The sequence below is a fragment of the Carcharodon carcharias genome, chromosome 6 (assembly GCF_017639515.1).
Source record: "Carcharodon carcharias isolate sCarCar2 chromosome 6, sCarCar2.pri, whole genome shotgun sequence".
In the NCBI taxonomy this organism is placed as follows: domain Eukaryota; kingdom Metazoa; phylum Chordata; class Chondrichthyes; order Lamniformes; family Lamnidae; genus Carcharodon; species Carcharodon carcharias.
Window position 1 is genome coordinate 63,935,694 of NC_054472.1, and position 14,526 is coordinate 63,950,219.

Genomic DNA, 14,526 nt, shown 5'->3' on the forward strand with positions numbered 1-14,526 from the left:
ACATCCATATTTTTACTAAGCATAGTGACAGTAATTTCAGCACTGTTGCGATTTAACATAGATGCTTAGTTATTACAGGAGTACAGTGTGTTATGACATGTTATGATGTGTGCCCAGCGAAACAAATCCACGAGGAAAACTTGGGGCAGAATTTTTCATATGGCAGGCGGGCTGGGCGGGAGCAGGCAGGGGTGGGCACGGAGCTGATTGCCACCCATGATTGGCTCTGCGCCACCATTTTAGGCGGGCGGGCCAATTAAGGCCCACCCAGTGTAATAGGCGACTGGTAGCGCTGAGCGCTACCTTTGCAGGCAGGGGGAGGAGTGAGAGTCGGGGCTAGCGCTCTTTCACGCATGCACGCAGCAATCTCCCTGAGGCACAGAGCTGCCTCAGGGAGATTGAATGGATATTAAAATAATTAAATAAGTAATTTAAAAATTTATTTAAACATGTCCCCTCATGTGTGTCAGATGAGACGGGACATGTTTTTATTTCTATGAAAACTTCTTTATTTATTTAATAAAAGCTTTAGGAAACCTTATTCTGCTCATAGATGAGGTTTCCTAAAAAACGCGAATCTTAAGGTTGGATGGCAGTGTTACTAATTACATTAATTGCTTTCTTAATGGCCTTAATAGGCTATATACATATCGGCAAGCGCGCAACCAAATCCAGCGCACACCCCCCGAACGAAATATCGCAGGACTGCATGATGACGTCAAGACGCGTGCCCAATATCATCGCGCGTCATCTGATGTGTCGGTGTGTCGGGCCCGCCCCCACGAGACTGAAAAATTCTGCCCTTGGTCATGCTATCACAACAGTTTTGCAATTTGCATTTATTACGAGATGTGTGCGCTAAATTCAGAAGTAATAAGTTCACCAAGACCATTGGAGATTTTAAAAAGTAAATTAAGATATTTATTAACAAAATATAAAAGATTTAAAGCACATACGTAAGATTACAAATTACGTACTACAATAATAACTCCTAAAATTCCTAATCAATCTGATCCCAAGTTATACTCCCTTTAAGGCAATGGTCCAAAATAAATTTCAGATTTAAAATAGAACCAGCAAATTAACACAATTCTCACTTGACAGTGGAATTCCAAATGGCTTTTCCTCAACTTCAGTTTCATTATATAGCATACTTATGCACAAATGCTGGAGGCTTCATTAAGGTATTTCACACGCTCCTGTTAGATCTTACATGCCTCCTGACACATAGCCTTTCATTCTCCTCTATATATATGTTTCTCTCTTTTAAGATGTAAATTCTATTGTTCTGTATGTCTTTGAAACTGTATCTTCCTCATAATATAAAAACTTTCATGTTGCCAATATCATCAGTAACCTTTGGGAAAAATAAACACATTCCTTAGCCTAGCTTATCTGGCTAGTTATAAAGAGACCAAGATCTCTTTGAAATCCAAATATCCCTTCAGTTATCTAAAAATGAAAATTCCCTTCACACCTTACATGTGAAGCCAGCATCCACGTTTACTCATTAGCATGTCAAGCACCTAGCTTCTTTCGATGATTTCAACTTTGCAGTCTACTTGACTCCAAATGTAATTACATCACATACTGACCCAGATATACTTACCCCCACAAACCACAAACCTACTTCACAATAAACCAGAAAAATATGAAAATTATTATAGTTTCATCACACCTCCATCCTCATGAGAAAAATGAACCATCATAATTTTAACATACAGCTTCATTTTCTTAACCCATCTTACAATCCCTACTATACTTATCTATATTCCCAAACTACTACATTACCAGATGCTTGCATTAACATAATATATATATGTACAAATCCCTTGTATCAACAGGGGCCAGTTCAATCCAGTGTCCAAGTTTTAAATGTCCAATTTCCCTTTGAGCTTTAAACTCTCAACAATGCATCTGCAATTAGATTTCCTCACCCAGCCACATGTATAATCTGTAAATTAAATGGTTACAGTAATAAACTCCATCTGAACAGCCTTGTACTTCAGTCACAAAATCTGTCCAGAATGTCTAAAGGATTGTGGTCTGGATAAACAATTGTTTCCAACTAAATGTTTGCAGCATAAACCTTGAAATGCTGCAACGCTAACACCAGACCCAGAGTCTCCTTTTCGATCATTGAATATTTTCTCTGTTGTGCATTCAACTTTCGTGAAAAGTACTCTATCAGTTTCTCAATTCCAATTTCATCATCTTGCAACAGTGCAGCCCCAAGGCCTACATCACTTGCATCAACGGCCAACTTAAATTGCTTGTTATAATTAGGCACTGCCAAAACAGGTGGTGTAGTCAATACAGTTTTTAAACTATCGCATGCCATCTGACACTCCTGTGTCCATTGAAACTTCTTGTTCTTTTTCAATAGTTCAGTCAATGGAGCAACCACACTGCTAAAACTTGGTGCAAATTTCTGGTAAAACCCACTCATGCCCAGGTGGTGGCATAGTAGTGTTGTCAGTGGACTAGTATTCCAGAGATCCAGGGTAATGCTCTGGGTTTAAATGCCACAACAACAGATGGTGAAATTTGAATTCAACAAAAATCTGGAATTAAAGGTTTGATGATAACCACAAAACCATTGCCGAATGTTGCAAAAATCCATCTGGTTCACTAATGTCCTTTAGGGAAGGAAATTTGCTGTTCTTACCTGGTCTGGCCTACATGTGACCCCAGAACCACAGCAATGTGGTTAACTCTTAAATGTCCTCTAAACAAGGGCAGTTAGGGATGGGCAATAAATGCTGTCTAGCCAGCAATGCCCACATCCCATGAATGAATAAAAAAAAATTTCTCAGTTTGTTGTAGGCATGGGGAATTCCATGATGGCTTTGACTTTCACATCTCTCAGAGCCAACTTACCATGTCCAATGGTATAGTCTAAATATGTAACTTGCGCTTTTGCAAATTCACTTTTAGCCAAGTTCATCATCAAATTATGTACCTGTAGCCGATTAAATAATTCTTCCAGATGTTGTAAATGCTCCTCCCACGTTTGACTGAAAACTATCAAGTCATCGATATAAACAGCACAATTGCACAGTGCTGCAATTACTTTGTCAGTCTTTGAAATGTTGCTGGTGCATTTTTCATACCAAATGCCATGACTTTAAACTGATATAATCCATCTGGCACCACAAAAGCTGATATCTCCTTTGCTCTCTCTATAAAGGTACTTGCCAGTATGTTTTGAGCAAGTCAATCTTTGTGATAAACTTTGATTGTCCCACTTCTCAATATAACCTTCCAACCATGGTATAAGATAGGAATCAATTTTTGTCACTGCACAGTCTTTGTGTTCCATCCGGTTTTGGTACCATCCCAATAGCGGACTCCAGTTACTGCAACTAGACTCAATGATGGCATTTTGAAGCATGGATTCAATTTCTTTCTGTACTTGTGATGACTTTGCTGGACTTAATCTGTAAGGATGCTGCTTTTTTGAAAATGAATTTCCTACCCTTATATCATGTGTAGCTAAATTTGCCCTCCTCAGCTTATTCCCACAAATAGATTTGAGTGACTGCGATAGCTTCTCCAAATCACTTTGACACTTGTCCGGAAGGTAACTCAATATTACATTTGAATTTTTAAGTACTCCCTCATTATCTAATTTGATTAGAGGAAAATCAATTTCAGAATCCTTCGTTTCTACCTCTTTCTCCTTATCTACCACCACTAATTCCTCTTTTTGGTCCTCTTAGCTGTCAAAGTACCTTTTAAGCATATTTACATGACACACCCTCTGCTTCTTTCTTCTATCTGGAATATTTATTAAATAATTCACTTCACTCAGTTTCTTTTCAATCCTGTAAGGCCCACTAAACCTTGCCTCTAACGATTCACCCAGTACTGGTAACAAAACTAATACCTTTTCCCCAGCAACAAAACTACAAACTGTGGCTCTCCTATCCACCTTCACTTTCATCACTTGCTCTGATATCTTTAAATGTTCCCTAGCTAACTCACATGCTATGTTCAACCTTTCTCTGAAGCTTGATACATAATCCAGGAGAGTAGTATCTGAATTTTGACTCTTGTGATTCAGGATGGTAAGTTGTTGACTTCAACTGGTTTATTCCCAAACTGTTCATTATGTCCTTAAAAAGCTGTGGCATGAAGTTTGAAACCTGATCTGATTGCATTTGTTTAGTAAACCATATCTTTTAAAAAATTTGGTCAACTCCTCCACAATTCTCTTTGCTGTAATATTTCGCAAAGATATCACTTCTGGAAAACTTGTAGACACATCCATTATTGTCAGCAAGTACTGATTTCCACTTATAATCTTAGGGACGGTTCCTACGCAGTCATGATCCTAGTAAAATGTTCCTCAAATGTTTGAATTGGAATTAAAGTGCTGGCTTAATGACTGCTTGTGGTTTGCCTGTCACCTGACATGTGTGCCATGTTCTGAAGAATTTGACTACATCTCTATGCAAACCAGGCGAATAAAAATGTTTTTGTATTTCCGCCTGTCTTCCTAATTCCCAAATGTCCCCCTATTGGAATTTCATGAGCTACTTTTAGTATCTCATTTTTGAATCCAGATGGTACAACAATCTGATGCACTTCTATCGATTTTTCATCTGCTGAAACTTCCTCATTAACACATTACCCTTATGGTATTAACATTCTGGAATACATACTACCTCTGTTTCTGATTAAGCTGTCTGATATAACTGCTTTGTTCATGGATCCTTTTGTTGTAGCTCTACCAACTGCCTTGAGCTAGACACTTCAGCTTCATTCTCTGACATCTTCAGGGCTATTTACCACAAATATTCAATAACATAGAAAAATAGAAGCAGGAGTAGGTCATTCGGCCCTTCGAGCCTGCTCTGCCATTCAATATGATCATGGCTGATCCTCTATCTCAACAGCATACTCCCACTCTCTCCCCATACCTCTTCTTGCCTTTAGAATCTAGAAATCTACCTATTTCCTTCTTAAATATAGCCAGTGACTTGGCCTCCATAGCCTTCCATGGGTAGAGACTTATGTAGGTTCACCACCCTCTGAGTGAAGAGGTTTCTCCACATCTCAATCCAAAATGGCCCACCCCTATTCTGAGATTGTGACCCCCTTGTTCTAGAAGCCCCAGTCAGAGGAAAGACCATCCCTGCATCCAGTCTGTCCAGCCCTGTCAGAATTTTATATTTTTTCAATGAGATCGCCTTTCATCCTTCTAAACTCCAGTGAATACAGGCCTAGTCAGCCCAATCTCTCCTCATCTGACAAGCCTGCCATCCCAGGAATCAGTCTGGTGAACCTTTGCTACACTCCATCTAAGGCAAGTATATCCTTTCTTAGGTAAGAAGACCAAAACTTCAAACAATCTTCCAGGTGTGGTTTCACCAAGGCCCTGTACAGCTGCTCTAAGACATCCTTGCTCCTGTACTCAAGTCCTCTTGCAATGAAGGCCAACATAATTTACCTTCTTAAATGCTTGCTGTACCTGCATGCTTGCTTTCAGTGATTGGTGTACAAGGACACCCAGGTCCCTTTGTACATCAACATTTCTTAATCTATAACCATTTAAATAATTCTCTGCCACTCTGTTTTTCCTACCAAAGTGGATAACTTCACACTTATCCAGGTTATACTGCATCTGCCATCTGCATCACCCACTCACTCAACTTGTCTAAATCACCTTGAAGCCTCTTAACATCCTCCTCAACACTCACATTCCCATCTAGTTTTGTGGCGTCAGCAAACTTGGAAATATTACATTTGGTTCCCTCATCCAAATCATTGATATATATTGTGAAAAGCTGGGGTCCCAGAACTGATCCCTGTGGTACCCCACTATTCACTGCCTTCCATTCCAAAAAATACCCATTTATTCCTATTCTCTGTTTCCTCGTCTGGTAACCAATTCTCAATCCACACCAAGACAATCCTTTGTGCTTTCATTTTATACATTGACCTCTTATGTTGGACTTTATCAAAAGCTTTCTGAAAATCCAAATACATAACATCTACTGATTCTCCCTTATCAGTGTATTATAATATTCACTTCACCAGAGAAGTTAAGAGTTTCAGTGAGATGACACTTCTAAGACAATAACAGTAAAAACAATGAATATATTACAGCTGGCCTCACCTTCTTGGATTACTGGAGGGGAAAACAATGGCTTGTAACTTCACTGACATCCATATCAGTTCTACATACATAAAAGGAGTGCCTAAGCATCCAATATGTTGGGCAGCACATTTTCACATTCTGTACCAGAAGTTCACTGCTTATCACATTGGTAAATACTGAAATAAATGTATCCAGTGCTGGCATCTGTTCAGCATTTTACATATGTGGGCCTAATGCCTGTTTCAGGACAGCTTCCCAAAATTGAGCTGTATGGAACACTGCCAATGCCAGACCTTATTACATTCAAAATATCCAAGTCCACAAGTAGCTTAACTAACTGTATCACTGGAGGCCACAAAAAATAAATTAAGCTTTATTTGATCATGTAGCTGAAAGGAGCAGGGGTATCCTCCTGGCTCCAAAGCAGTCCCAAAGACCGTTACTTGGCCCCTCCATATTGCCTCATCTCCATCCCCACTTCCCCATCAGGATCTATCTGAGGGCCGCTGCTGGTGACATAATGGCATGAAATTTTAATGCACTTTCCTGAGGATCTGCCTGGTGATTTAATTCAAATGAGGCTCAAGACCCAATATCTGGACCTACCAGTTCCAACAGGCAGGACGGCATAATCCAATTTCACCCACAATGAGTCAGGGATCTAGCTGCTAGATTCCGTCAATGTTTTGTATAATTTGATGTAAGACTATCCTTAAAACTTACTTTTGACAAAGCTTTTGGTCATCTGTCTCATTATGGGACTGGGTGTCAAATTTTGTTTAATAATGCTGTTGTGTTGTGCCTTTGGTAGTTTTATAATGCTAATGTTGTTGTTGTTGCAAGGCAGAGAGGTTTAGTGAGGGAGTTCCAGAGGCCCTCAGCAGCTGAAGACATGGCCACCATTGGTAATACAATTAAAATTGGGAATGCTCAAGAGGCCGGAATTGGAGGCATGCAATTTCATGTTACAGAAATAGGGATGGACAAGGCCATGAAGGGATTCAAAAGTCAGTTGAAAACATTAAAATTGAAGCATTGTTTAAATAGGAGATAATGTAGGCCAGCAAGCACAGGGGTGATGGGTGAATGGAACTTGGTGTGATGAGGACACGAGCAGCAGAAGTTTGGTGACAGATCATATTTACAGAGGGTAGAATGTGGGAGGAATGTCAGGGGGGCTTTGGAATAGACAAGTTCTCAGCTAACCAAATCATGGATGAGGGTTTCAGCAGCAGATAAGCTGAGACAGGAGCAGAGTCGGGTAATGTTACAGAAGTAGAAACATGTGGTTTTCGAGATGGCACGGATATGTGGATCAGAAGCTCATCTCAGCATCAAGTACAATATGAAGACTGCACATTCTGGTGCAGCCTTAGACAACATCCAATGGGAGGGATGGAATCCGTGGCTAGGGTGACAGAATTCGTGTCAAGGACAATAGTTTACATAGCGGTTAGGATTTAATGGAGCCCGACAGACCAAGCATGATGTCGTGGGGGCGTGGGGGGTTTGGGTAGAATAAGGCAGGAGTATCTGCTTCCAATTCCTGGCATCAGGAAAACTGGCCCCAATTTAGTGGGGTATGGAAGGGCTCAGCATGGGAACTAGCGTCACTCCCTGGTGAAGTCCTTGGAGGATTACAAGCAACAAGCATCATTCCTGTCGGTGCTGCAGGCAATGGAGAGCTGCCGGTCTCTAATTGGCCAGCAGCTCTTGGGGGAAGGATTCACACCCTCTGGGGTCTTGATTGCAGGGAAGGCCTACCGCCGGCCAGTTAAGCACCTGAGTGCATTCAAATTGTGTCAGGCCTCTCAGACAGCAACGATGGAGGGCTCACACTGGTTCCACAACTGGTCGAGGCGGGTGGGGAAGATGGGGTTGGGGAGGGGGAGGTGGAGGGGATTGGGGAACCCCCTTCACTGGAACTAAATAAATTCTGCCCAGTGCCTCCTGTTGGAAAGTGCATTTTCCTGAAGACAGGACTGAAGATGACTGTGTTTGCATCTCCTTATTGTTAAATACTCATTTGAGACCGCCAGGGCTATTACCCTTAATCACTTTTATATAAACCTAATGAGATTATTACTTGTGAGAACAGCAAGGGTACTGCCACCACCACCAGCCCACCTCCACCTCTCATGGATGATTGACATTCAATTGATTGGCATGCTAACACACATAAAGAACAGCCCCTTGGATGACACACAAAGGACCATTTGGTGGCTCTGGAATCATACTCCATCTTAAGTTATTGTTTTCGGATGATAAGCTGAGGAAACAAGTTCTGGTTAACATTCTAGTTCTTAAGAATTGGAACTTTCTCAATGTCCACAGTCATTTACTGTTGTAATCATTACTTGTTTAATTTGTAGTCAAGAAAATAAACCTAATCCCTTTCATTCATATGTAAAAGACAGCTTTCTTTCCCCAAAGAATGTTCAAAATATTCCAATTTTTCACAGGTTTGATGCTGAATCCACCTACCTCATCTGCCTGAGATTTACTCCAGTTAAAATTCCCTCACCTAATGTGTTAATGTTTAGGCATTACTATGCATTCTATTAGTTTTAAACTATAGGGCTAACATCATTACAGCAATTCATTATGACTATGTAGACCTATTATTGTCAATGTGTTAATTGAAAGCAAGCAGAATATTTGAACTCAGTACAAACATTTTTATGAACCTACAGGTCAAGTATTGGTTAATAATCTATTCCTAAATCAGTAGTTTATGATAAACAAAATGAAAATTTGGCGTTGCCTTTCAACACTTGCTGTATCAAACAAAATTGAAATTCTTGTAGCACGTAATGTTAAACTATTATAAAATGTTTGTGCATTGTAATTTGCCATGTATTTGGAAATGCTGCTAAAATGTGTAAAGAATCATATGTCCAAGTTAGCCTGAACTGCTCTTCCTGGGTGGACCCCTTTGATTGTAATTGGGTGAAAAATATAAGGATTAATTCTGTTAAAAGGACGTACCTTATCTGTGCCAGATGCAGAAAAAATCAAAGTATAACAGGAATGGTGCACAATTTAAAGCAGTTCCCTTTATATTCATTGTTAATGCTAAAAGAAACAATAATCTTTATAATTAGCTTATATTAATTAAGAAGCTTTAAGTGTCTTGATTTGGCTGTGTTAGCAACTCAAAGAGATAACTCAACTGATCAGTGGTCAGCCTGCCACCATGTTAAAGTAGTCATATATTATTATAATACATTGCAATTTTATAATAGTGCTAAATTTAGAAGTGTGGGTACAGATTCTACTCAAGTGCTAAAAGAATTATTTGTAAGGTGTCATTTGGGTCAATTTTCACTCTAGGATTAATGTAATGCAGATCCATGGATTGCAATAGTTTGAAACTCACACTATACACCAAGTTTTAAGATTAATTTTGTAGAGAAGATTTAAAGCATTAACTGGGATAGCAAGGATTAGATGAATTCACACTCTACTACAAGTATGAATATTACTTCATTTCAATCATTTTGTTCCCTGAATATGAAAAACCAGTGTTGACCAAAATCAATAGTTGAAGAGAGCCTATATCTAACGGATTTTTCTATCCTAGTATTTAGAGATCCAAATCTACTGTAAGAGTTCTTACATCAATCTTCATTCTGCTTGCTTGGCTGAGACCCCAGACTCAGAAAATTATTTTCTCAGCAGGGGGGTTCTGTTTTGACAGCTGGAGAGAACTGTTGACTTTGCTTGATTGACATCTTTAAGTGGTTATCTGTGATCTCTTTTGTCAGTGTCTCAATGTTTGTACAGGGTTAAGAGGCGTGAAGTGTTTGAAGCCTACATATGAACAAAGAGCAGAAATAGGCCATTTGGCCCCTCAAGCCTGCTTTGCCATTTAATAAGATCATGGATGATCTGATAGTAACCTCAAATCTGCATCCCGCCTATCCCAATAACCTATCACCCCCTTATTTATCAAGAATCTATCCACCTCTGCCTTAACAATATTCAAAGACTTTGCTTCCACCGTCTTTTCAGAAAGAGAGCTCCAAAGACTCACAACCCTCTGATAGAAAAAAATTAGCCTCATCTCCATTTTAAATGGATGACCCCTTATTTTTAAACAGTGACTTCTAGTTCTAGATTCTCTAGAGGAAACATCCTCTCCACATCCAGCTTGTCAAGACCCCTCAGGATCTTGTATGTTTCAATCAAATCGCTTCTTACCCTTCTCAACTCCAGCAGATACAAGCCTAGCCGATCCAACCTTCCCCCATAAGACAACCCGTCCATTCCAGAAATTAGTCTGGGTAAACCTTCTCTGAACTGCTTCCAGCACATTTACATCCTTCCTTAAATAAGGTGACCAATACTGTACACAGTACTCCTGATGTAGTTTCACTCGTGCTCTATATAATTGAAGCATATCCTCCCTTCTTTTGTATTCAATTTGTCTCGCAATAAATGATAACATTCTATTAGCTTTCCTAATTACTTGCTGTACCTGCTTTCTAGCCTTTTGTGATTCATGCACTAAGAGACCCAGATCCCTCTGTTTCTCAGAGCTCTGCAAACTCTCACCATTCAGATAATATGCTTCTTTTATATTCTCCCTGCCAAAATGGACAAATTCACATTTCCTCACATTATATCCATTTGCCAGACCTTTGCCCATTCACTTAACTTACCTCTGCCTTTTTGGAACCTCCTTAAGTCCTCTCCACAAATTAATTTACTATCTATCTTTGTGTCATCAGCATATCTGGCAACCATCCTGTCTATCCCATCATCCAAGTCATTTATATAAATTGTAAACAGTTGAGGTCCCAGCACTGACTCCTATAGCACACCACTTGTTACATCTTGCTAACCTGAAAAAGACCAATTTATGCCAACTCTCTGTTTCCTGTTAGCCAGCCAATCTTCTATCCATGTCAATATGTTACCCCCTATACCATGAGCTTTTATTTTCTGCAATAACCTTTGTTGTGGCACTTTATCAAATTCCTTCTGGAAATCTAAGTGCAGTATATTCACCGGTTCCCCTTTATCAGCAAATGATACTCCTTCAAAGAGCTCCAATAAGTTGGTTAAACATGATTTCCCTTTCACAAAACCATGTTGACTCTGCCTTGAATCAGGCAGAGTCAACATGGTTTTGTGAAAGGGAAATCATGTTTAGCCAACTTATTGGAGCTCTTTGAAGGAGTACCTTGAACTTATCCAAGTGCCCTGCTATAGCTTCTTTAATAATAGCTTCTAACATTTTCCCTATGATAGATGTTAAGCTAACTGGCCTGTAGTTTCCTGCTTTCTGTCTCCTTCCTTTTTTGAATGATGGAGTTACATTTGCTATCTACCAATCTAATGAGGATATCTCACTAGCCACTTCTTTTAAGACCCAATGATTAAGTCCATCAAGACCTGGGCACTTGTCAGCCCTCAGCTTCAACAATTTCCTCAGTGTCACTTCTCTAGTGATTGTAATTTTCCTGAGTTTCTCTACCTTACATTTCCTGATTTACAGCTGCCTCTGGGATGTTACTTGTATCCTCTATAGCGAAGACTGATGCAAAATACCTGTTCAATTCATCTGCTATTTCCTTGTTTTCTACTATCCATTCTCCAAACTCACTTTCTATAGGACTTTGTTAACTCACTTTGTTAACTCATTTCTTTTTAAATTATTTATAGAAACTCTTACTATCTGGTTTTTATATTTCTGGTTATCTTTCTCACTTACTCTATTTTTTCCTTCCTTATTAATCTTTAGTCATCCTTTGTGGTTCATTATATTCTGTCCAATCTTTTGACCTTCTACCTATCTTTGCACACTTATATACTTTTTCTTTAACCTTTCTAGTTAACCACGGATGGTGTGTCCATCCCTTGGACTTTTTCTTACTCGTTGGAATATATCCGTGTATTCTGAAATATCCCCTTAAATGTTTGCCACTGCATCTGTATTGACCTATCCTTTAATCTAATTTGCCGATTCACTTTAGCCATTCTCTGCTTTCTTGCCGTCATAATTACCCTTATTTAAGTTTAAAAACATTGGCCAGAATTTTACGTTGGTTGTGCAGGTGTGCGCCCAACCCAACAGTGCGTGAAATTGCCAGAGAAGATGTCAGGTGCTCATCCCGACATCATCACACAGTTGCGCAATATTTCGCTCAGCGGGTGTGCATGGCAGTTGAAAGCGCGCCTGCCGACAATTAAGCTGGCAGTTAAAAACAAAAACAGAATTATGTGGAAAAACTCAGCAGGTCTGGCAGCATCGGCAGAGAAGAAAAAAGTTGACGTTTCGAGTCCTCATGACCCTTCAATAGAACTGAGTAATATTAGGAGAGGGGTGAAATATAAGCTGGTTTAAGGTGGGGGGGGATGGGGGGGTGGGGAGAGAAGTGGCAGGGGGGGTGTGGTTGTAGGGACAAGCAAGCAGTGATAGGAGCAGATAATCAAAAGATGTCACAGACAAAAGAACAAAGAGGTGTTGAAGGTGGTGTCACCAGAAATTGAGACAGAGAGGTCAAGGAAGGGAAGGAAGTGTCAGAGATGGACCATGTGAAAATGATGGAGGGGTGGAGATTGGAAGCAAAATTAATAAATTTTTCCAGGTCCCAACGAGAGCATGAAGCGGCACCAAAGTAATCATCGATGTACCGGAGAAAGTGTTGTGGGAGCGGGCCGAAGTAGGACTGGAACAAGGAATGTTCCACATACCCCATAAAGAGACAGGCATAGCTGGGGCCCATGTGGGTACCCATAGCCACACCTTTTATTTGGAGGAATTGAGAGGAGTTAAAGGAGAAATTGTTCAGTGTGAGAACAAGTTCAGCCAGACGGAGGAGAGTAGTGGTGGATGAGGATTGTGCGGGCCTCTGTTTGAGGAAGAAGCTAAGGGCCCTCAGACCATCCTGGTGGGGGATGGAGGTGTAGAGGGATTGGACGTCCATGGTGAAGAGGAGGCGGTTGGGACCAGGGAACTGGAAATTGTTGGTGTGACGTAAGGTGTCAGAGGAATCACGGATGTAGGTGGGAAGGGACTGGACAAGGGGAGAGAGAAGGGAGTCAAGTTAACGAGAAATGAGCTCCGTGGGGCAGGATCAGGCTGACACGATCGGTCTGCTGGGACCGTCCTGTTTGTGGATTTTGGGTAGGAGGTAGAAGCGGGCCATCCGAGGTTGGGCGACTATCAGTTTGGAAGCTGTGTGAGGAAGACCTCCAGAGGAGATGAGGTCAGTGACAGTGCTGGAAACAATGGCTTGATGTTCAGTGGTGGGGTCATGGGGTCATGGTCCAGGGAGAGGTAGGAGGAAGTGTCAGCGAGCTGACGCTCAGCCTCCGCTAGGTAGAGGTCAGTGCGCCAGGCTTGGCACCACCCTTGTCAGCGGGTTTGATGACAATGTTGGGGTTGGACCTGAGAGAACGGAGTGCAGTAAATTCAGAGAGAGACAGATTAAAATGGGTGAGAGGAGTAGAGAAATTGAGACGACTAATGTCACGCTGACAGTTTTCAATGAAAAGATCAAGAGAAGGTAAGAATCCAGAGGGAGGGGTCCAGGTGGAAGGAGAATATTAGAGGTGGGTAAAAGGATCCGTTGAACGGGGAGAGGACTGTGAAAGAAGTGAGCACGGAGACAAAGACGGTGGAAGAAGAGTTCAGCATCGTGCCGAGCCCGAAATTCATTGAGATGAGGGCGTAAGGGTATGAAACTAAGTCCTTTGCTGAACACTGAACATTCAGTGTCGGAGAGGGGAAGTTCAAGGGGTATAGTGAATACACGGCTGGGGCTGGAATTGGAAAATGGGGTGGGGACGGAGGGACAGGCAGGGGTGGAGGGTCCTAGATGGGTGTTGGTGTCCTTGAGTTGTTGGAGCAAGCAATTAAGCCCATTAAAGAAGCAATTGCAATCCATTTTACGTGGCCTGTCCACTTTTATGGTTGGTGGATGGGCCAGTCAGCCAGGCAGCCTTTACATTTTCACTGACATCTCGATCTAGGACGGGATGAAATGTCCAGGATGAAATATAAAAAAAGGTATCTGGTGACTGATGTTTTTGAGTTCTGCTGTCTGGTGCTTGAATGTATTGCACAGACACATTTTGGCGCATTTCTTTCCTGCTATTTAATTTCTCCAGGTCTGCAGCTCCTTGAGGCAGCTCCACAGCAGCTGGAAGTACCCACCTGCACCCTCACTTCTGTTGGCGCCCACCCTCTTCCTGCAACCCTCGCCATTAATTGGCCAGCCAGCATGAAATTGCACTCAGGGGCTGATCGCACTTGTAAGCACTTTTTGCTTCCACTTCCGGGCCTGCCAATCATGCTGTAAGTTTCCGGCCATAGTCTCAGACCCACTCCTCTCTCCCTCAAACTGAATGTAAATTCAATCATATTATGATCACTGCTACTTAGGGGCACCTCCGCTATGAGGTCATTA

General features: G+C 41.2%; 1 protein-coding gene across 1 annotated transcript in view; it reads left to right on the plus strand.

Annotated features, from left to right (window-relative positions):
- Positions 1-14,526, plus strand: part of csmd3b (CUB and Sushi multiple domains 3b) — a 2,092,226-nt gene that overhangs the window by 2,038,508 nt on the left and 39,192 nt on the right. The gene's annotated exons all lie outside the window — the stretch shown is intronic.